The sequence below is a fragment of the Drosophila mojavensis genome, unplaced genomic scaffold (genome assembly GCF_018153725.1).
Source record: "Drosophila mojavensis isolate 15081-1352.22 unplaced genomic scaffold, ASM1815372v1 contig_136, whole genome shotgun sequence".
NCBI lineage: Eukaryota > Metazoa > Arthropoda > Insecta > Diptera > Drosophilidae > Drosophila > Drosophila mojavensis.
In genome coordinates this window covers 31,817,002-31,841,459 of record NW_025318667.1, presented here as the reverse complement: position 1 = coordinate 31,841,459, position 24,458 = coordinate 31,817,002, and the positions used below count along the sequence as shown (strand labels likewise).

Below are 24,458 nucleotides of genomic sequence, written 5' to 3'. Positions count from 1 at the left end.
GGCGTAATCCATATGTTTTGTGGACATACAATCTTAATGAAACTTTCAAAACGTGATCATATGGCTAAAATGTGTGTACATTCCAAAGCACAAGTCTCTAGTACTTGAAATGCGTTTTTTACAAAATGATGGCGTATAAAAACTGATAAGAAATGAATTTTGCATAGCATATTAGAAAGCTTACCTATTCTTCAGTTGTAGTATTAATTCTACACAAAGCTCAGTACATTTAAATCATTTACATTTAAAAAGTATCGAAGCGAATTTTGTTATAAGTTCGCTTGCATTTTAGCTAAATTTAATATTTGAAAATAGCCAGATTTGTAGCTAATAGCTGTTTGAAAATTTTTGTAGCAATTGGCCTTAAAAAGTAGCCAGATCTAGCTACAAAATAGCTGATTCGGCAACACTGGTGTGTGTGTGCATGCTCGTCGCCAATTCATATTCTTTATGCGTATCAACGCTTTCATACCCTTCCCACGAATAACCATATAAACGCTTACATTTTGTTTGTATGAGCGTGACAAACATTTTTATGATTTAGGTATACCCTTCACTTCAAAGGGAAAGAGCTGGGATCATCGCGAACAAAATTCAATTTTTGTGCGCTGCTGAGTTCGGTGATTTGAGAGACCAAAGAGAGAGATAGAGTGAGAGAGAGTAGGACAAATAGCGTATAGCTGTGCTTCATATAAGAATGGGACCATTTCGTTTGAGCGCTCGCAACGAACTAGTGATGTAAAAAATCATCGATGCATCGAGCATCAATGTTTTATTACCAATTTTTACCGATGTTTTCCGATGTTTCGCTGATACCGATGTTGAATGAAGCATCGATGTTTTGCAAAACATCGCAACCTTGTTTCTTTTTGGGAAGGTATGAAAAGACCTATCCTAATTTATTCAAAATTGCAATCACATTTTTTTCTTATGATGGTATCTTCTGTTCCTTCTAAAATAATATGTAATTCAGTTTAATTTTAGTGAAATGTATAAGACTGCTATGAAAGCAAAAGATATCTGTCCTATATTAAAAATTTTAAAGTTAGACCTTAAGCAAAATACTGCTATGAAAGCCCAATTTTATTTTGTATTTTTGTTAAATAATGTTGAATACTGTTAATTTTTTTTTTTTAATAATAAAAACGCCATGAGAGAACCAATAAAAAAGTAAAAAAAAAAAATAAATAAAAACAAGTAAGAAAGCTCTAGTCGGGACTGCTCGACTACGAGATCCCCTGAACCCTTCGAGCAACTGATATTTCAATAATTATTCGCATATGCACACATACACGCACACACATAGACATACGACGCACGCATAAATACGCATTGGCTGCTTACTATGGGAACTTAATTGTTTAATAAATTTTCTTGTGGGTGGACTTTCTTCAAGATTCTTTTAGATTATGAATATAACATAGATATGCATGTATTTGCCAAAGCAGAAGTCCCTAGTATTTGAAATACGCCTTTTACAAATGTGAAGGTGAGGGGGTGAATTAGAGGTGGGGGGTAAATTTTGACAAAAACCGAAATTGTATATTATTATTATATTGAGTCTAGCTTTAAAGATGTAGCAGATATAAATTTATTACTGGTTTTCGATAATGTTTTTAATCGATAACAAAATAACGGGGTAAGTTATCGATACTTAAAGCAAAGCTCGATATGCGCGTGGTATACACGGACCAAGGAAAAAAAATTCTCTAGCTCTTATATCTTCTGAGATCGACGCGTTCAAACATACGGACAGATTGACGGACAGACGGACAGGGCCAAATCGACTAAGCTCGTCGCCCTGATCAAGAATATATATACTTTATGGGGTCTGCCACGCCTCCTTCTGCCTGTTACATACTTTTAACAAAACCATTATACCCTGATTTCCCATTGAAAATGGGTTCAGGGTATAAATACATCGATGCATCGAATTTTCAATCCGATGTATTAATCCATCGACATCGACATCGATGTTTTCATTCAAATTTACATCACTACAACGAACCGACTTTGTAGTGTTGTATTTTTACTGCTCGAGCCTTAAGAGACAGAGCCGAGCAAATACGAAGTTGAGTAGTACCTAATGCACATTTTTTCGGTGGTGAAAAAGTTTGTTCTACATGTCTCATCTATGTGTTCTTTGGTCAGTGCTAGACATCTAGAACAAATTTTCTCAATGACGAAAAAATTCGCTGAAGAGACCAGACAACTGCGTATTTGCTCGGCTCGGTCTTTTGAGGCTCATGCAGCGAAAATAAGGCACGACAAAATCAGTGCGCTGCGACTGCTGCCACGAAATGCACACATTATCAAATGAAGCACGGTTATGCGCTCGTTTTCCCTTACTTACTCTCTCCCTCTCTTTATGCTCTCTCTCTCTCTATGGTCTCTCAAATAGCAGCAGCGCACAGAAATTGAAAATTGTTCGCGACGATCCCAGCTCTCTCCTTTTGAGTGAAGGGTATACCGAAATCATAAAAGCGTTTGTCACGCTCATGCAAATAAAATGTAAGCGTTTCGATGGTTATTCGTGGGAAGGCCTTGATGCGCATAAAGAATATGATTTCGCAACGGGCAAGCACGCACACACTTGCAGTCTCTGGAAACATGTGTGAGCATTTGTGGCCTGTGTGCGTAACTCTTGCTGCCTGCAAGAGCAACTGGTACCACACAATCCAACGTAAAAGATGACCTAGAGTCTGGCAAAGGGTTCCAAATACTGTATGCTATTACAGCTATTAACTCCATAATGGAACCAGCTGCTCAAATTGGTACAATCGACTATGGACTAGAGGTGGGCACGGGCCGACTTTTTTGCACCCGTCCCGATCCGCCCACGGTCAAAAGTTCAAAGTTCCGCCCGAAACACTTACAAAAAATTTAATTCTCAAAAATTACATCAATTTTTTTGTTCTCAAACATAACAACAATTTAATTCTAAACAAGTAAGAAGACTCTAGTCGAGACTGCTCGACTAGGAGATACCCTGAACCCTCTAATCTGATATTCTAATCACTCTGCACTTCTTTTCGGCACACATACATACACACGCACGTATTAGAACGCGCTCTGCTAACTGCGCAGTAAGCAGCGACTGCGCTTGTGCTGCGCTGTAGTGTGGGCAACATTATAAGAATTTATTTGTTGAATAATTTAATTTCTAGACGTACAATCTTAATGAAACTTTTAGAGCGTAATCATATGGTGAAAATGTATGTACATTCCAAAGCACACGTCTTTAGTACTTGAAATACGTCTTTTACAAAGGTGATGGTGAGGGGGTGGATATAGGGGTGGGGGTAAATTACAAAAAAAATCGAAATTATATAAAATACATATAAGTCTACATTTAAAATTTGGAAGCTCTAGCTTTAAAGGTGTAGGAGATATAATTAAATATTTAGCTTTCGATAAGGTTTTTAATCGATAATAAAATATCGGGAGTAGTTATCGATATAAAAAGAAAAACTTGATATGCGGGTGATATACACGGACCTAGGAAAAAAAATATCAAGTCTCTAACTCTTATATCTTCTGAGATCGACGCGTTCATACATACGGATGGACGGACGGACGGACGGACAGACAGACGGACAGGGCCAAATCGACTCAGCTCGTCGCCCTGATCAAGAATATATATAGTTTGTGGGGTCTGCCACGCCTCCTTCTGCCTGTTACATACTTTTAACAAAACCATTATACCCTGATTTCCCATTTTCAGGGTTCAGGGTATAAACAAGTAAGAACGTTGCAGTCGGGCGATACCGATTGCAGAAGACTCATTCACAGCCCAAACGCAGTCAAGCAGAGTATATAGTGCAATTTTCAAGTCTAGTGCCCAGCAAAAAACACGGCATGATGCCATTAAAATTGGAAAATCATCGATAGCTATTGCATTCATATTACATACATATATAATTTATACAATTTTGATTTTTATAACCTGAACCCATTTTCAATGGGAAATCAGGGTATAATGGTTTTGTTAAAAGTATGTAACAGGCAGAAGGAGGCGTGGCAGACCCCACAAATCTAAGTTTCATGAAGATCGTATGTCCATAAAAAAAGTTATTAAACAATTAAGTTCTCATAGTAAGCGCACACTGCAGCCCATGCGTGTTTATGCGTGGTTGCTTGTGTGTGTATGTGTTTGTGTATGTGTGTGTGTATGTGTGTGTGTATGTGTGTGTGTGTGTGTGTGTGTGTGTATGCGTTTGTGTATGTATGCGTGTGTGTGTATGTATGCCTGTGTTTGCGTACGTGCGTGTGTGTGTGTGTGTGTGTGTGCGTGTTTCTTGTGTAAGCTGAAAGTCGCGAAAAAGTATTGAAATATCTATTGCTCCAAGGGTTCAGGGGATCTCGTAGTCGAGCAGTCTCGACTAGAGCTTTCTTACTTGTTATTATATATTTATATCCATACATTGGATACCGGCTTCAAGCTAACAGCAGATCAGCGCGATTTTCCTATGCTTGTGCACACACTCATCGTCTATTCTATGCGTACAGACAGAAGCGCGCCTTTTCTCACATTCTTAGAATTTCGATTGATTTCTGGACTTTCTAGCCGTTACTGTAGTTTTGTCTGATGGCGCTCTCTTATTAAGCTATTCTATTTTAGCAACTGACTGCTCGAGCAAAGCAGTGGCGCGGGTGCTAAGGGCGACGCAAGTAATGTTAGAGCAGAGGAGGTTCGAACCTTTAATATGTTATTATTTTTTTTTTTTTCATACATATTTCGTTTTTTATAAAATAGATATTTTATTGGGAAGGTGCGAGCTTGACTGAATGGCACTTAATACTTTTCATTTTCTTAGTCGAATAATTTTATAAGTTTAAATTTGTTTCTTCTTAAATAGCCCTCAAATACATATACGCAAATACATACATATGTATATATGTATGTAAGTCTGCACGCATAGCATCAAGCATTCCAGCCTTCACGCATTCATTTGTATGTGTGTATGTATGTACACATAAATGCGTGCTCTAGCATATTCTAAGAATCCCGTTGCGATTGATTTGTCTTTGCATTGTTTTTTAATTTCCAGCCGCTACACTGGCCTTTCTTTGCTATGTGGCATCATAACAATAATGTGATTTCGTTGTAACTATTGTTGATAGAAACGACGCGGTGGTGCTGTAGGCTGAAGCGCCGACGATCTTTATTTTAGCTATTTTGACAAACCTGCTGTTTGGGTTGGGTGCGAGTTCAAATTCCGCGGAAAACTCTTTTTTGTAAATTGCAAATTTTTTTGTTATTTTAGCTTTTTTAAATTTTATTAATTTTATAAAAATGTTTCCTTCCGCGCTATCAATGCCTATTAAGCCTACTTATGTGTACATATACATAAATAGATGGCTGACGCATATAAATGTCGCAATTCGGGCACTGTAAATGCCGATTGCCACGCCCCTAGTGGCCGTAGATTCCTCAATTTTATCCAGTTCTTAGAACGAGCAACCGGTTACCTAAATGCAAAATTTGAATTCTTACGCTCAAAAAATGTGAAAATTACAGGGTATTTTTCGATATGCCACGCCCCTAAAGAGACTTAAAAATTATTTTTGGGGCATCGATAGAGGAGGCTACCAGTAACTTAACTATCCAAATTTGAAGCTTCTAGCTCTAAAACTGTAGGAGATATAAGCTTTTGCGGTTTGCCACGCCCCCTATGGGCGGACATATATCTACCATAGCTCGTTGGACGTGGGTGGTCAACCCGCGTAAAAATACAAAATTTCAGGTCTCTAGCATCAATAGTGCCTAAAATATAACAGAATTCGAAAAATCACTATATGTTCAGGTCCGATTTGCCACGCCCCTAGTGGGCGTATATATATAATTTTTCACCTATCACCTATCTTCATAGAATTAAAACATCAGCTTACATGCAAAATTTCAGCATTCTAAGTTTATAACTTTAGGAGATACAGTTTTATCCGATTTGCCACGCCCCTAATGGGCGGAGATATATCCGCCATAGCTTGTGATCTTGGGTGGTCGGCGCGGACCTACATACCAAATTTCAGCTTTCTAGCTCTTCAACAAACATGATTTCTGGTATATCGGAAAATGCATTTTCCGATTTGCCACGCCCCTAGTGGGCGGATCGGGAAAATTTTAACACTTTATAAATCGGAGATATACACGAGTATGTGTTCCAAATTTCAAGTCTCTAGCTTCAATAGCGCCGAAATAGATTGCGTTCATACGGACAGACGGACGGACAGCAAGACGGACATTGCACAAAACCAATATACTCATTTCACTTTCGTGAATGAGTCTAAAAAAGAGCATATCAAGATTTGCGCTTAATAGCCTTTCATTTAAAATTTTTCCAGAAGAGGAGAATACTCGCTCGCTTGTTGCACAGCTTACCGGTATACATAAAATATTTTTTTGCCACAATTTAAGGTCCGTTGCCTCCTGCCAAAAATCTAAGATTGAACAGTTTGAATTATAGCGTGTGGCATAATATTTATCAATTTCTAAGTCAATTGCATTTTTGCCAGGTTCGTCAAGTTTTCTTTTTTATACCCTGAACCCATTTTCAATGGGAAATCAGGGTATAATGGTTTTGTTAAATGTATGTAACAGGCAGAAAGAGGCGTGGCAGACCCCATTAAGTATATATATTCTTGATCAGGACGACGAGCTGAGTCGATTTAGCCCTGTCCGTCTGTCCGTCCGTCCGTCTGTCTGTCCGTCTGTCCGTATGCTTGAACGCGTCGATTTCAGAAGATATAAGAGAAACATGAAGTACGGCACCAATTTTTTTTTAAATGTCCGTATTTACAGCGCGGATATCGAGTTTATCACTAAAAACCGACAACTCATCCCGTTATTTTTTTATTGATAAAAAACATTATCGAAAAGCAGTTATAAAATTATATCTCCTACACCTTAATTGCTAGAGTCTCCAAATTTTTGCTTATATGCAATTTATACAATTTCGGTTTTTGATAAAATTTACTTCCCACCCCTATATTAACCCCCTCACCCTCACTTTTGTAAAAAAACGTATTTCAAATACTAGAGACTTGTGCTTTGGCAAATACATGCATAGCCATGTTGTTATCATAATCTAAAAGTTTCATGAAGATCGTATGTCCATAAAAAAAGTTATTAAACAATTAAGTTCTCATAGTAAGCCAACACTGCAGCCTATGCGTGTTTATGCGTGGTTGCTTGTGTGTGTATGCGTGTGTGTTTGTGTATGTGTGTGTGTATGTGTGTGTGTGTGTGTATACGTTTGTGTATGTATGTGTGCGTGCGTGTGTGTGTGTGTGTGTGTGTGTGTGTGTGTGTGCGTATTTTCTTGTGTAAGCTGAAAGTCGCGAAAAATTATTGAAATAGCAATTGCTCCAAGGGTTCAGGGGATCTCGTAGTCGAGCAGTCTCGACTAGAGCTTTCTTACTTGTTTTTGGTTGATTTTTGTCCAAAAACTCTAGAAATTCAAGATTCAAGATTCAAACAAGACATTCAGAGAACTGGTGCAGGTTCTGATCACAAGGATGTCTAAATGACGCAAACAATTATAATGGAATATAATGCAACACATCCAATATGCAGATGACATTGCCGACGCTATTAACAGCTTTACGGATAAGCGGAAACAAGCAGCAACACAAGCTACAGTGGCCCACACCTTATTTTGTGCAGCAGCATAGTAAAACTCTGAAACCGTATTCCCGCTAAACCAGTAAAGATATCCCAAAAATTTAAATGAGGTCTTGTTTATTGGTTATTCATTATGTATTAACGCACTTCATTATTTTGCTATTATAATTAATAAAATTTAAAACTAAAGAAAATTAAAATAACTGGCTTCTTCCATGTCACAGCTTATTTCGTGCACTTCACGAATTCAACAGATCCATAAATGGCTTGCAAATTGTATTGCTTGCCCAAAAAAGCAAATAGAAATAGAAATCATGCTGAAAAATTTAGGCACTGCAGCTTCCACAAACTTCTCTCATTGGCGCATCACACAGGGGTACAAGTCACAGGCCATACAAACTCAGCTTTAAAGAACCAGAGATGAGGTTGGTGCCGTACTTCATGTTTCTTCATAAAGCCAAGCGCCCTACTACCGCAACTGTTCTAGCTTATAAAGATCTTTCTCGAAGGACGTACATTCCGAGTAACAGAAAGAGAAACATTGGGGGAAACATCCGGAAACATTGCTACAAGCAGCAAGAGTAAGGCACGCAGGTCACAAATGCTCATACATGTAGCAAGGGACTACAAGTGTGTGTGTGCATGCCCGTCGCGAGATCATATACTTTATGCGCCTCAACGCATTCATACCCTTCCCATAAATATACATATATCGACACGCTAACATTTTGTCGCAAACGATTTCAAGATTTCGGTATACTCCGTCGCGAAGAAATTTCAATTTTTGTGCGCTGCTGAGCTTCATGATTTGAGAGCCCACAGAGAGAGAGAGAGAGAGAGAGAGAGTTAGAGAGAGAGAGGGAGAGTAAGACAAAAAACGCAAAGCGCATACATGACCATTTCGTTTGCGTGTTTAGAGCGCACTGATTTCGTCGTGCTATCTTTCATTACCCGAGCCATCCAATACCAAGCCGAGCGAATACGAAGTTGGCCGGGACTTGCTGGACAGATGTTGCGGCGTGGAAAAACGTTGCTCTACATGTCTAGTCTATGTGCTGTTTGGTCAGTGGCATAGGTAGGGCTGGCATAATATCGATGGGACTATCGAGATATTGAATTTTTGCTTGTTTGTGGCAATAGCGATAGTTTCCCCCGATCTATCGATAGTTATGGTGATTTTGAAAAATGTTGCAACATTCCTGTTGTCAAAAACTCGAGATAGAAATTTGGTTAAGAAATAAGCTTATTGTTAAAGTGTCGCAATTTTTATACCCTGAACCAATTTTCAATGGGAAATCAGGGTATAATGATTTTGTTAAATGTATGTAACAGGCAGAAGGAAGCATGGCAGAGCTCATAAAGTATATAAATTCTTGATCAGGGCGACGAGCTGAGTCGATTTGGCCCTGTCCGTCTGTCCGTCCGTCCGGCTGTCCGTATGTTTGAACGCGTCGATCTCAGAAGATATAAGAGCTAGAGACTTGAATTTTTTTTCCTAGGTCCGTGTATACCACGCGCATATCGAGTTTTGCTTTAAATATTGATAACTTACCCCGTTATTTTGTTATCGCTTAAAACATTATCGAAAACCAGTAATAAATTTATATCTGCTACATCTTTAAAGCTAGACTCAATCACTAACCAGAGAACACATAGACTAGACAACTAGTGGAAAGCTTTTTGCACGCTTTTTTGAGGCTTTAGAACCCCTGACAGCTTTGGACTCGCTCGGCTCCTTACTTTTAGGCTCGAGCTACGAAAAAATACGAACGCACAATCATTTCGCTTCATGCGCTCGACCGAGATGGTCAACTTTTGAACAAAAGATCCCTCTATGCTCAATGTTCCCTTGCTCTCTCTCTCTCTCGATGCTCTCTGCTCTCTCGAATGTGTATATGTATGTATGCATGTGAGCACAAGCAGCAGCTCACGAAAATTGAAATTTCTTCGCAGCAAGAACCCATGCCTTCCCTTCTGTGTGAAGAGTATACCGAGCTTTTCAAAGCGTTTGCCATGCGTTTTCGTTATTATTTGTGGGAAGGGTATGAAAGCGTTGGTGCGCATAATTAAATTTTTTCGCGACGAGCATGCACACACACACTGTTCTTGCTACATGTACTATGTACTGCATGTGAGCACAAGTAGCGCTCACAAGAATTGAAATTTCTTCGCAGCAAGAACCCATGTCTTCCCTTCTGAGTGAAGTGTATTCCGAACTTTTCAAACCGTTTGCCATGCGTTTGCGTTATTATTTGTGGGAAGAGTATGAAAGCGTTGGTGCGCATAATGAAAATGTTTTCGCGACGAGCATGCACACACACACTTACAGTATGCTACATGTACTATGAGCATTTGTAAGCCTGTGTGCAAAGCCCTTGCTGGCTATAGCAATTTGAAATCCTAGCATTTGCATTTGGTCGATCTTGTGAAGTGCTCACACTTACATAAATATGTTTGATTGTGTGTACGCAGGGGCCGCGATGCTCACAAATGATGGGGTTATCATTGTAGAAGGAGTTCAGTGCCTTTATATGTATGTGCGTGTGTGTATGTTTATAAGTATATGCATGCGACATGAGCATTGACGTGTGCCTACGACAACTTAGAATTGTGTGAACGATTTTGGGTTTGACCGGAAGAGGCGCGCTTATATTTAAGTAGATGATTTTATTTCAATGATCGTGGGTTTGCCTATCAGAATGATTTTTGCTATAAATGTAGTACCTGATCAATCCCAGTGGCCAAATTGGAATGCGATTTTCGATCCCTTGTACCTGCACATATACAGGTGAAATTTACCTTTTTAATAAGAAGCATATGTATGTACATACATACATATACTGGCTAAATGGACCCATTTTAAAGAGTGCATCTGTTAGATGTCATAAAAATCATGCAATTAAAAAATACCTATAAAAGTAATAGGAAGTGCACTTGTTACTTTAGTTAATCATCTACTTAAATATAAGCGCGCCTCTTCCGGTCAAACCCAAAATCGTTCACACAATTCTAAGTTGTCGTAGGCACACGTCAATGCTCATGTCGCATGCATATACTTATAAACATACACACACGCACATACATATAAAGGCACTGAACTCCTTCTACAATGATAACCCCATCATTTGTGAGCATCGCGGCCCCTGCGTACACACAATCAAACATATTTATGTAAGTGTGAGCACTTCACAAGATCGACCAAATGCAAATGCTAGGATTTCAAATTGCTATAGCCAGCAAGGGCTTTGCACACAGGCTTACAAATGCTCATAGTACATGTAGCATACTGTAAGTGTGTGTGTGCATGCTCGTCGCGAAAACATTTTCATTATGCGCACCAACGCTTTCATACTCTTCCCACAAATAATAACGCAAACGCATGGCAAACGGCTTGAAGAGTTCGGAATACACTTCACTCAGAAGGGAAGACATGGGTTCTTGCTGCGAAGAAATTTCAATTCTTGTGAGCGCTACTTGTGCTCACATGCAGTACATAGTACATGTAGCAAGAACAGTGTGTGTGTGCATGCTCGTCGCGAAAAAATTTAATTATGCGCACCAACGCTTTCATACCCTTCCCACAAATAATAACGAAAACGCATGGCAAACGCTTTGAAAAGCTCGGTATACTCTTCACACAGAAGGGAAGGCATGGGTTCTTGCTGCGAAGAAATTTCAATTTTCGTGAGCTGCTGCTTGTGCTCACATGCATACATACATATACACATTCGAGAGAGCAGAGAGCATCGAGAGAGAGAGAGAGCAAGGGAACATTGAGCATAGAGGGATCTTTTGTTCAAAAGTTGACCATCTCGGTCGAGCGCATGAAGCGAAATGATTGTGCGTTCGTATTTTTTCGTAGCTCGAGCCTAAAAGTAAGGAGCCGAGCGAGTCCAAAGCTGTCAGGGGTTCTAAAGCCTCAAAAAAGCGTGCAAAAAGCTTTCCACTAGTTGTCTAGTCTATGTGTTCTCTGGTTAGTGACTCAATATAATAATAATATACAATTTCGGTTTTTGTCAAAACTTACCCCCCACCTCTAATTCTGCTTTGGCAAATACATGCATATCTATGTTATATTCATAATCTGAAAGTTTCTTGAAGAAAGTCCATCCACAAGAAAAGTTATTAAACAATTAAGTTCCCATAGTAAGTGTATTTGTGCATATGCGAATAATTATTGAAATATCAGTTGCTCGAAGGGTTCAGGGGATCTCGTAGCGAGCAGTCCCGACTAGAGCTTTCTTACTTGTTATACCCTGAACCCATTGAAAATGGGAAATCAGGGTATAATGGTTTTGTTGAAATGTATGTAACAGGCAGAAAGAGGCGTGGCAGACCTCACATGGTATATATATTCTTGATCAGGGTGACGAGCTTAGTTGATTTGGCCCTGCCCGTCTGTCTGTCTGTCCGTTCGTCCGTCTGTCAGTATGTTTGAACGCGTCGATTTCAGAAGATACAAGAGCTAGAGACCTCTTTTTTTTTTTAATGTCCGTGTATACCACGCGGATACCGAGTTTTGCTTTAAAAATCGATAACTACTCCCGATATTTTTATCGATAAAAACCGTATCGAAAATCAGTATATATCTCCTACAACTTTAAAGCTAAAGTCTCCAAATTTTTAATGTAGATTTTTATACAATTTATGCAATTTCGGGTTTTGTTAAAATTTACTCCCACCCCTATATCCTTCCCTAAGCCACATTATTGTAAAAGGCGTATTTTAAATACTAGAGACTTATGCTTTGGCAAATGCTTGCATATCCATGTTATAAGACCCCACAAAGTATATATATTCTTGATCAGGGCGACGAGCTGAGTCAATTTGGCCCTGTCCGTCTGTCTGTTCGTATGTATGAACGCGTCGATCTCAGAAGATATAAGAGCTAGACACTTGAAATTTTTTCCCAGGTCCGTGTATATCACGCGCACATCGAGTTTTTATCTAAATATTGATAACTCAGCGTATTTCAAATGCTACAGACTTGTGCTTTGGCAAATACATGTATATCCGTGTTATAATCATAATCTAAAAGTTTTATGAAGATCGTATGTCCACAAAAAAGTATATTAAACAATCAAACTCTCATAGTAAGCGCACACTGCAGCCAATGCGTGTTTAGTCATGGGTGTGTGTGTGTGTGTGTTTTTTTTTTTTTTTTTTTTTTTTTTTTTTATATTCATTTATTGACAAAATAAAAAATTGCAAGTTGTGTGGTGGCTAGGATAGCGCGCGGTGCTTGCGGGACGGCCGTAAAGCATTGCTTCGCAAGCACTATGCGCTACCTTAGCCTGGGACAGCTCGTCTTCTCAGTCGCTCGACTCTGCGGAGCTCCATCATCACTGTGGCCGCGAAGGTGCTTGTTAGTTCCCAAGCTTCCTCCGATTCCAGCATGGCGTTGACTAAGTTGTCCGCTCTGATGGAGCGGCCCACTGCCTCTTCCAGACGACGCCTCTCCTCCAGGAACCGTCCACATTCGAAAAGAATGTGGTTGGCGTCTTCCACATGCCCTCGCTCGCACCAGGGGCACTCGTCAGATTCCTCGTGGCCAAAGCGCTTCAAATAGCTCCGAAAGCATCCATGACCCGAGAGGATCTGCGTAAGGTAGAAGTTAACCTCGCCATGTTTGCGGTTAACCCATGGTTCAAGCTCCGGGATGAGCTTGTGCGTCCACCGCCCTTTAGCTGAGCTATTCCACCTTCTTTGCCATCGTGCGATGCTGTTCGCCCTGACAGCGTTGAGTCGCGTAGGCCCGTGCGAATTCCGCTCCACGGCTTCGGCGACCAAATACTCCAGTGGCACCATACCGGCTATGACGAGCGCCGCGTCATCGGAGATAGTCCTGAAAGCGCAGCTGACTCTGATTGCGCTCAGCCTGTAGATCGCGCAAATGCCTCGGCTGTAGCTCGGCGTTGCCATCGCTCTTGCCCATATTGGCGCAGCATAGAGGATGACAGACCTAATGACGCTCATTAGGGAGGAGACGTCGTTGCTGTTTAGGTCCCCGCGTGTTAAGCATGATTCTCGAGAGAGCTCTACAAGAATCAGCTGCCTTTTTATGCACATATTCTAAGTGCTCGCGGAAAGTTAATCTTGTGTCTATCATGACACCAAGATATCTTATCGCCCTCTTTGACGCAATGGTGACGCTGCCGATCTTTATATTGGCAGTTTCCACTCTTTGCGACTGCTGACTAGTACCACTTCGGTCCTGTGTGCCGCTAGCTCGAGCCCAGCTCCTGTCAACCAGCTTCGTATGCGATTGATACTTTCGCTGCACATATCCTCTGTATCTTTGAGCTCCTTTCCTATGGCTACGACAGCTACATCATCAGCAAAGCCAATGGTGCGCGCGCCTGCTGGTAGTTCCAAGCGCAGTACGCCGTCGTACATGATGTTCCATAGGAGAGGCCCCAGCACTGAGCCTTGGGGTACTCCAGCTGACACTGTATGAGTTTGGGGACCCTCACTCGTGTTGTATACAAGTGTTCTTCCTCTGAAGTAGCTCTTTATTATCTCTCTTAGATATTTAGGGATATTATATTGTGACAGCGCATTCAGTATCATATCCCAACTAGCTGTGTTGAAGGCATTCCTTACATCCAGGGTTGCGATGATGCAGTATTCCTTCGTCCCGTGCCTCCATCTGGTGCCTTGAATAGCGGAAGTGGCCAGACCGACAACTTTGTTAAGCGCGTCCGTTGTTGACCGGGCCTTCCGGAAACCAAATTGGTTTGGTGACAGGCCTCCGGCGCTTGCAATCGCAGTCTCCAGCCTAGAGCAGATCAGTTTCTCAAACACCTTTCCCATGGTGTCTAAGAGACAGATCGGTCTGTACGAAGATGGCTCATCCGGTGGTTTGCCAGCCTTGGGTAGCAATACCAGATTCTGGGCTTTCCATTTTGCCGGGAACGTCTCTTGGATGAGGCATTCGTTAAATAATTCGGCGAACGTACTTGGGTGCAAGGCGAGGGCTAGCTTTAGCGCGCGATTTGGGATCCCGTCCGGCCCTGGAGCTGTGTTGGTTCTAAGACCTCGGAGAACTACTGATATTTCTTCATCTGTAACTAAAACAATTTCAGTGCTCGTTGAGCCCTGATCAGCATACTCGGACTCAGGGGCGTGAATGGAGCTTAACCTTTCTGGAAAGAGTGTTTCCACAATCGATTTAAGCTCCAGACGATCCGTAGGCTGCACCTGTCTACCTGCGTATAGTCTTTTAACTACTATCTTATATGCCCTGCCCCAAGGGTCATATTCGGCTGAGTCGCACAACTGTAAAAAACATTCTCTTTTGCTTGCCCGAATGGCCTTCTTCAGCTGTCTTCTAGCTGCCTGGTAAGCTAACTGTTTCTCAAAAAACGTTGACCTACCGCGAGCCCGTTGGTAGCTTCTTCTCGCCTGGATGCATTTGCGACGAATGTCACCTATTTGCGTGTTCCACCAATACGTAGGATCATGTTGTCGCGTGAACTGCTTGCGACGTAACATGCTGCTATTGCAGGCACACTGTATTTGGGCTACCATTTGGCATGCTCTGGCCTCAGCATTGCCAATTGTACCCTAGAGACTGAATGGCCTCTGAAAAGACCGCGGGATCAAAAGTATCTAGCCGATTCGACTCCCTCCACAATGTTGACGCCCTGGCAGGTGGCTCACCTATTGTGAACAGAAGTGCCGTATGATCGCTGCCTGTATAGCTATCGCAATGGCTCCATGTTGCTCCCCGAAAGAGGGATGAAGTGACAAAAGTAATGTCGATAACAGACCCGTATCCCGCCCGACTGAAGGTGTACTCATGGCCAGTGTTGAGCAGTGCAACATCTAGTGTCGCGAAGATCTCCAGTAGGATACGACCTCTGGCATTTGTTGTTGGGCTACCCCATTCTAGCGCCCAGGAGTTAAAATCTCCAGCTATAATGGCCTTCCGACCCCTAGCATCCTCGGCAAGCTCGTCGAGCACCGTCGTGAATTCGCTGAGCTGCATGCTGGGGGGCCAGATAGCAACTGTAAAGCCACAAGCTACCATATCGGCCACGTACGAACCCATTGAATGACTTAACATTCGAAAGTAAGTTCGTTGAGTTGCCGCATACCCACAACGCAGCTTTGCCATTAACGTCTGTTGACCATGTCCTAGGGCAGCTGGTTCTACAGTGGTGAGGCTCACTGAGAAAAGCTACATCTATACATTTTTCCCTAATGGTCTGCTCTAGAAGATCTTGGGCAGCAACACAATGATTTAAGTTAAGCTGCAAAAACCTTAACATTTCATTTTACGAGCAGCTTCACGGTAAGATGGGCACTTGAAGCTGCCTGCTGAATGGTCCGTCTGCTTTTCACCTTTCCGGATGCAGAGGCTACATTTTGGTGGCTTGGTGCATGCTTTGGCACTGTGACCCATTTCTCCACACCTGAAACAGGCGCCCTTTAAGTCACAGTCGCTGCCGCAGTTTGCTGCCATATGACCGTAATCGAGGCACTTGAAACAGCGTTTAGGCTGATCCACGGCTCGGATACGGCAAACTACCCATCCTATTCTAATTTTGGACAGCTCGAGCAGAGTTTTAGCTTTCCCAATTGGAAGAGCAACCGTAGCTCTTTGCTGTCCACCAAAAGCTGGCCGAAGCGATTTGATAGCCTCAATGGGGAGTGAGCTATCCTTCAACTCCACCCTAATTGCCTCCAAGATCTCCTCTTTGGTCGCTAACTCATCTAGATCGCGAATCTCAACTTGCGCCGATTCGGTAAGTGTTTTAACTACCGCTCGGTCTCCCAAGGCCTTGCCTACAGCTTCGTGCAGAGCCTCAGCGCTATGCTCCGGCTTCCTACTCAGTTGCAGTAAAAGGTCCCCCTTAGCTGTCTTCCTAATGCCTTGAACGTCGCTGCTCAGATGCTTCAAATTTGGGTCGTTTTTAACTACACGAAGCATGTCCGCGTAGCTGCAGCCCCCTACGCCTGAAATCGCAATCGCGTCAGTCCTGGGACGTTTTTGCATAGGCTTTCGCCCTTTGACGACTGTCCAGCTGCTCTGGTTTGTCTGTCGGGCGGCCTGGTTTGAAGTTTCAGATTCAGCTGTAGCCCGTAGAGCCATTGGTTCTTTTGGGTTCGCTGCACTTCTATTGGGCCTCGGCTTTTTTGAGGGAGTTTTCCTCTGTTCGGAGGCAACTTCCCTCGACCGCTTGGGAGTATTGCTACCTACTGTAGCACTAATGCTCGCTGCCTTAACGTTTTCGCCTACTTTTTTGAGTGGCGTGGTCTGCACCTCACAGTTTTTAACCGAACGGTTGCAGAACGCTTCGGCCGTCTTGTGAAGGCTGACCAGCCTAGCCAGCTCCTCTCTCATTAAGGCATTTATATGCCGCTGACCCCCAAATAAGGCAGACAGACCCTCTAGTGTAGCTCCTATTTGAGCTAACGCTTCTTTTAGTGGGTGTGTGTGTGTGTGTGTGTGTGTGTTTGTGTGTGTGTGTGTGTGTGTGTGTGTGTGTGTTTTTGTGTGTGTGTGCGTGTGTCTTGTGTAAGCAGAAAGACGCGAAAAATTATTGAAATAGCTATTGCTCGAAGGATTCAGGGGATCTCGTAGTCGAGCAGTCTCGGCTAGAGCTTTTTTACTTGTTATACCCTGAACCCATTGAATATGGGAAATTAGGGTATAATGGTTTTGTTGAAATGTATGTAACTTAAAGTTAAAGTTTTATGAAGATCGTATGTTCACAAAAAAAGTTATTAAACAATTAAGTTCTGATAGTAAGCGCACATTACAGCCCATGCGTGCTTAGGCGTGAGTGCTTGTGTGCGTGTATGTGTGTGTGCATGTTTGTGTGTGTTTTTTTTTTTTTTTTTTTTCATTTATTGACAAAATTATATAACAAATTGCAAGTTGCGTGGTGACTAGGATAGCGCGCGGTGCTTGCGGGACGGCCGTAAAGCATTGCTTCGCAAGCACTATGCGCTACCTTAGCCTGGGACAGCTCGTATTCTCAGTCACTCGACTCTGCGGAGCTCCATCATCACCGTGGCCGCGAAGGTGCTTGTTAGTTCCCAAGCTTCCTCCGATTCCAGCATGGCGTTGACTAAGTTGTCCGCTCTGATGGAGCGGCCCACTGCCTCTTCCAGACGACGCCTCCCCTCCAGGAACCGTCCACATTCGAAAAGAATGTGGTTGGTGTCTTCCACATGCCCTCGCTCGCACCAGGGGCACTCGTCAGATTCCTCGTGGCCAAAGCTCTTCAAATAGCTCCGAAAGCATCCATGACCCGAGAGGATCTGCGTAAGGTAGAAGTTAACCTCGCCATGTTTGCGGTTAACCCATGGTTCAAGCTCCGGGATGAGCTTGTGCCTCCACCGCCCTTTAGCTGAGCTATTCCACCTTCTTTGCCATCGTGCGATGCTGTTCGCCCTGACAGCGTTGAGTCGCGTAGGCCCGTGCGAATTCCGCTCCACGGCTTCGGCGACCAAATACTCCAGTGGCACCATACCGGCTATGACGAGCGCCGCGTCATCGGAGATAGTCCTGAAAGCGCAGCTGACTCTGAGCTCTTTATTATCTCTCTTAGAGGGCTAGCTTTAGCGCACGATTTGGGATCCCGTCCGGCCCTGGAGCTGTGTTGGTTCTAAGACCTCGGAGAACTAATGATATTTCTTCCTCTATAACTAAAACAATTTGAGTGCTCGTTGAGCCCCGATCAGCAGACTCGGACTCAGGAGCGTGAATGGAGCTTAAACTTTCTGGAAAGAGTGTTTCCACAATCGATTTGACGCCTAAAGTAACAAAATTTACGCGCCCACAAAAGACAAGGAAAGGAAAGAAGCCCTGACGCCAAAACAACGACGCTATCGCCCCCCCCTCTCTTGCACCCCGAATTGTACCGCTTGGGAATTCCACGAGCCGCCGCGCAGTAAGTCTCTGGTAGTTTTTTTGAGGTCGCTGGGTCTTCTTCTTACTAGAGTCTTCTTACTTGTTTTAAAATGTGGTAATCCCAATTTTTGTAAAAAGGGTCAATTTGACCTGTTTACGTATTCATCTTTTTAAAAAGTTGTCAAATTGACCTGCATATGTATGCACAAGTGCAAGGGTTCAAAAAACACATCCCATTTTGCCCACTGGTATTAATCAGGTACCACATTTTAAAAAAACATTCATTCTGATAGGCAAACCCACGATCATTGAATGAAATCAGGTACTTAAACATAAGCGCGCTTCTTCAATTAAAACCAGAGCTTGCAAATGAGAGTTGATCGTTTTTTCGTTTATTCTCTTCCTCGCATCATAACCAAAAAAATTGTGCAGACACGTCTCGCTCTCAGCGTCACTCTCTGTTTTCTTTAGCATCTGTTTCGTTTAGACGCAATGCAATGACTCATTCGTGTGACGCTCTCACATGAGTGTCGCGTAAAACTAACACAATTTTCCCTCACACAAAGACTCTCAGCAAAAAACACTTTGACTAAAAAACTCAGCAGAAAATGTTTTTGCCTTTTTAACTTTTTGCCTCATTTAACTCAAGCAAACGATCAGTGTTTGACTTGAGGAAACGAAAACAGAAACAACTGTCTCCCTCAGAGCGCGAGAGAGCTAAGCCAGACGCGACAAAAACAGTTTCTGTCTGAGTTTTTTTTGACTGTGTCAGTGAAAGACACTTTTTTGCAGACAACGAAAAAGTGTTAACAGTTATTTGCGAGCTATGATTAAAACCCAAAATAGTTCACACCATTCTAAGTTGAGGGAGGCACACGCCAATGTTCATCTCCCAAGCATACAAACAAAGATATACACACACGGACATGTAAAGGCACACAGGCATACAAGTGCTTCTACAATAGACGTCTGCATGAATGGCAAAAAAAGCACATTCAAATGTACAAAGTCATCATTGAATTGAGTGAAAACTTGTACAAAACGAAATGAGAATGAGTGAGCGACTGAAGTCGTGTTTCTCTCGGCTGCACAAAAATATAGCCGAAAAGAAACGAAGTGAGTGAGCAGCAGAAGCTATTAAATGTTGTATATTGAATACATTCGATATTGTCAGCTGTTTTCTGCTGTGTGTATCTGTTAAAAGAAAGAGGAAAAAATAAAGAAATATGTGTGCAATGTATTTTTTGTTGTGGAATTTTTAACTTATATATTTATTTCAAATAATTAATTAATAATATTCGAATTTAAAAACATAATTTTATTAATTCTATCAGGGTTGGAAGCTATTGAACATTGCTTTTCTGTAATTAAATAATTAAATTAAATAAATATTAAATCTGCAAATATCAACACAGAAAACATATATAGACGGTCACAACTACACATTTTGTTAGTAAAACTAAAACACAAGCTTTAAACAAAACAAAACACAAAAACAACACGCTGGTATTTGCCGAAAAATACATACATTTTTTCCTGCAGGTTCCGCTTCCATTTCGCACGTCTGCTCACAATTTCTCAAAGCGCAAAATGAATACACAAAATATTCTTCGAACTACTTGAGTAGTTCGAGTGTTTTCGAAGTTTTCATTTCACTTTGCTCTTCTTTCGTTATACTCAGTCATTCGGCATGAGACACAACATGTTCGTCTTGCGAAACAGTAGTATACACATTCGTCTCATTCTGTCCTTTTCACTCGCTCATATTCTACTCAATTCGAATGTACTCAATGTGGCTTTGTTATGAATGTAATCATGCAGACGTCTATTCTACAAGTTATATCCCATAATTGTGAGCATCGCATCCCATGCGTACACACAATCAAATGTATATACATACATACATACATATGTATGTGAGCACTTCACAAGATCGACCAAATGCAAATGCTGGGATTTAAAATTGCTACAGGCAGCAAGAGCTTCGCACAAAATGTTCATAGTACATGCAGCATACTGTAAGGGTGTGTGTGCGTGCTCGTCGTGAAAACAGTTTCATTATGCGCACCAACGCTTTCATACCCTTCCCACAAATAATAACGAAAACGCATGGCAAACGGCTTGAAGAGTTCGGAATACTCTTCACTCAGAAGGGAAGACATGGGTGAGCTGCTGCCCAGTGGCGACGACCTGAATGAGGTCTGTTGAAATAATGCATTACATACGACAAAAAAGTAATGCATTACCTATGAACATTTTTTTCAGCGCATTTGTAATGTACAAAATAAAAAGTGCTACTCATACGACAGAATCGAGCTCTTGTTAACTTCGTTTCTGTATGCCCCGTCCCCGCTAACCAACAAACGATTTTCGTCATTCGTTGCGTCGCGACGAAATCGCCGAATTTCGTTTTGGACTTTACCGTTTTTTGCATGGAATGCGTGCCTTCTTTTGTTTGGTTTCTTTGTCTATGCCAATTTCTTTTGTGTGTATAGTGTTAATGAGTGTAAATACAAGTTCAAAAATGCATATGTGTGATGATTTCTGTTTTCGTTTTACCCGCCGCGGCGCGTCACTTTTCTGCTATTGTTGAGCCGTGCGGACGTAAATTTAAAGGGATCATCTTACATGTATTTTTAATGACAACAAAATTAATATTGTTTAATTTACAGATGCTATAAAAACCGAAGGGTCCACTAAGAAGACCTATATAAGTACAATAAGAAACTGCTTTCGGGTCCAGAAAGGTCGACTGGCAAAGCAGAAGTTCGATAATAAGGACAAACTAGATAATAAGACATAGCTTTAGATACATTTATTTATAGATATTAAGAAATAATAAATAATAATATTTAAAAATTAAAACAAAAAATACTACATTACTCAAGCGTTTCTATCTTTCAATTAGTAATCAATTATTTCTCCAATTACATTGCATTAAGAAGTAAGCCATTTTATATAGTGGGAAAATGGGTTGCAGGTATATTGTGTTGTAATGTACGCACATTACTAACCCATAAGCGATTTTGAAAATGTATAAGGCGTTTTCTTCAGGTTGCGGAATTTCTACATTACAATATTTAAAAAGTATACGCATGGGTAATGGAGAGCCGAAGGAAACTTCGTCACCTCATTACTTCTGCATTACAAAATTTAATAATTTCATGCACCCGGGAGAAAAAGCGGCCATTCCTTAAAAAAGTAAGGCAGCTTGTAATCGATCTTTTCATGCACACAGGCGACAAGTAATCCATGAGTAATGGGCATTTCCGCCACTGGGATTGAGCACAGAGGGACCTTTTGTTCAACAGTCGACCATCTCGGCCGACCGCATGAAACGAAATGATTTTGTGTTCCCATATTTTCGTAGCCCGACCCTAAAAGTGAGGAGCCGAGCAAATACGAAGTGGTCTGGGAACTAATGCTCGAAAAAAAGTGTGCAAAACGCTTTACACTACTTGTCCGGTCTATGTGTTCTGTGGTTAGTGCTTTCACTCACACAATAAAAAAGACTCAGACAGAAATGGTTTATGTCGCGTATGGTTTAGCTCGCTCGCGCTCTGAGCGACACAGTTATTTCAGTTTTCGTTTCGCTCAAGTCAAGCACTGATCGTTTGCTTGGGTTAAATGAAGCAAACTGTCAGTTGCGTTTGTATGGGTAATCACGCGCGATTGTTGCGTTCTTTTTGTACGTATGTATGTATGTATTTACATGCACACGAAGGCAAAGATCATTTCTGTTGAGTTTTTTAATCAAACTGTCTTTTGCTGAGAGTCTTTGTGTAAGCGAAAATCGTATTACTCTTTACGCGACACTCATTTGAGATCGCCACTCCAATGAGTCAATGCGAAGCACTTGACCAAAACCAATTCAAAACAAAAAGAGCCGCTCATAGCGAGATTGTGTCTGCACAATCTTTTCGGTTATGTTATAAAGCAGAACATATTCGAAAAAACGATCAACCATCATTTGCAAGCTATGATACAAAATTAAGAAAAATTATAATTATTAATCACGCACCTTTGACGATATTATCGTCCACTATCGAGCCATTGAACCATCGATAGTTCAGTCGCTCGATATTGCCCGACCGTCGATAGTGTCATCGATAGTTTGGCACCTCTAATGCGTAGGTGGTGTTGCCTGTATAAACCGACAGACCAGGGTGACCGAATATGGTATCTTAAATACTTTTTGGTATTTTATCAGCTCCGATTTTGCTCAAAAGTATTTTAATGGTATATAGGTATTTAGTAGCATTTTTCTTCGATTTTATGGTATTATGGTATTTTCGGTTTGGTCACTCTTTAAGTCTTAATGAATCGAATGCTTAATGCTTAAGACTTGCTTAATTTTAAAACAAGTAAATAGAAAATATGAGCAATAAGCAAAAATATAGAGCTGAGTGGGAGACTATGCCGGAAAATGAAAAATGGCTGGGAAGGAGCGCTAATAATATGGATGCGCACTGCAAAGCGTGCCAGACTAACATTTTGAGTAGGCTGGCGTCACTTAAGCAGCATGCGGCTACACAAAAACAAAGATTTAATAATTTTGCCCGTTTCTAATCCATCGTGTGAACGCATATTCTCTCAAATTAATTTAATCAAAACGAAAAATCGAAACCGCTTTAAAAATGTAAATATATCACATATATTACATGTACAATAATCATTGCGCGAAAATGGGTGCAATAATTTTAAGCCCAGTGAACAAGTGTTATGTAAAGATAATTAAATGATCTTAAGAGAAACTAGCAAGACTGAACAAAGAAGTTCCTTTACTATTTTATTTTAAGAAAATGTTACAAAATGAATTTTAAGCATTTAATTAATTTTAAGACTTTAAATATATATTGGAATATGGAATTGAATGCGAATGCATATTGTTCTAGTTTTATGTTGGACTGAAATATTATTAATTTTTTAAAATGAAATAAACAACAAACATTTTTTGCAATGGGAAAACCCTTATTTTTTCTATATATAATAAGTCAGTTATTATTTTATTATAATTTGAATTTCCAGACGATTTATTTGTTATGGTATTTATAGTGGTATTTTGTAAAATATGAAATAGTATTTTATAGTATATTTTTGAGACCAAATTGGTATTTTTCGTTTGGTCCGGCGCGGTCACCCTGAATCGAATGCTTAATGCTTAAGATTTGCTTAATTTTAAAACAAATAAATAGAAAACATGAGCAATAAGCAAAAATATAGAGCTGAGTGGGAGACTATGCCGGAAAATGAAAAATGGCTGGGAATGAGTGCTAATAATATGGATACGCACTGCAAAGCGTGCCAGACTAACATTTTGAGTAGGCTGGCGTCACTTAAGCAGCATGCAGCTACACAAAAACAAAGATTTAATAATTTTGCCCGTTTCTAATCCGTCGTGTGAACGCATATTCTCTCAAATTAATTTAATCAAAACGAAAAATCGAAACCGCTTTAAAAATGTAAATATATCACATATATTACATGTACAATAATCATTGCGCGAAAATGGGTGCAATCATTTTAAGCCCAGTGAACAAGTGTTATGTAAAGATTTCAACAAATTGAATTTAAGCTGCTCTGACGAAGAAGGCTAGTAAATATAATTAAATGATCTTAAGAGAAACTAGCAAGACTGAACAAAGAAGTTCCTTTATTATTTTATTTTAAGAAAATTTTACAAAATGAATTTTAAGCATTTAATTAATTTTAAGACTTTAAATATATATTGGAATATGGAATTAAATACGAATGCATATTGTTCTAGTTTTATGTTGGACTGAAATATTATTAATTTTTTAAAATGAAATAAACAACAAACATTGTTTGCAATGGGAAAACCCTTATTTTTTCTATATATAATAAGTCAGTTATTATTTTATTATAATTTGAATTTCCAGACGATTTATTTGTTATGGTATTTATAGTGGTATTTTGTAAAATATGAAATAGTATTTTATAGTATATTTT

The 24,458-nt window shown here is 40.7% G+C and overlaps 1 protein-coding gene across 3 annotated transcripts in view; it reads right to left on the bottom strand.

Annotated features, from left to right (window-relative positions):
• Positions 1 to 24,458, bottom strand: part of LOC6586334 — a 72,230-nt gene that overhangs the window by 30,849 nt on the left and 16,923 nt on the right. The gene's annotated exons all lie outside the window — the stretch shown is intronic.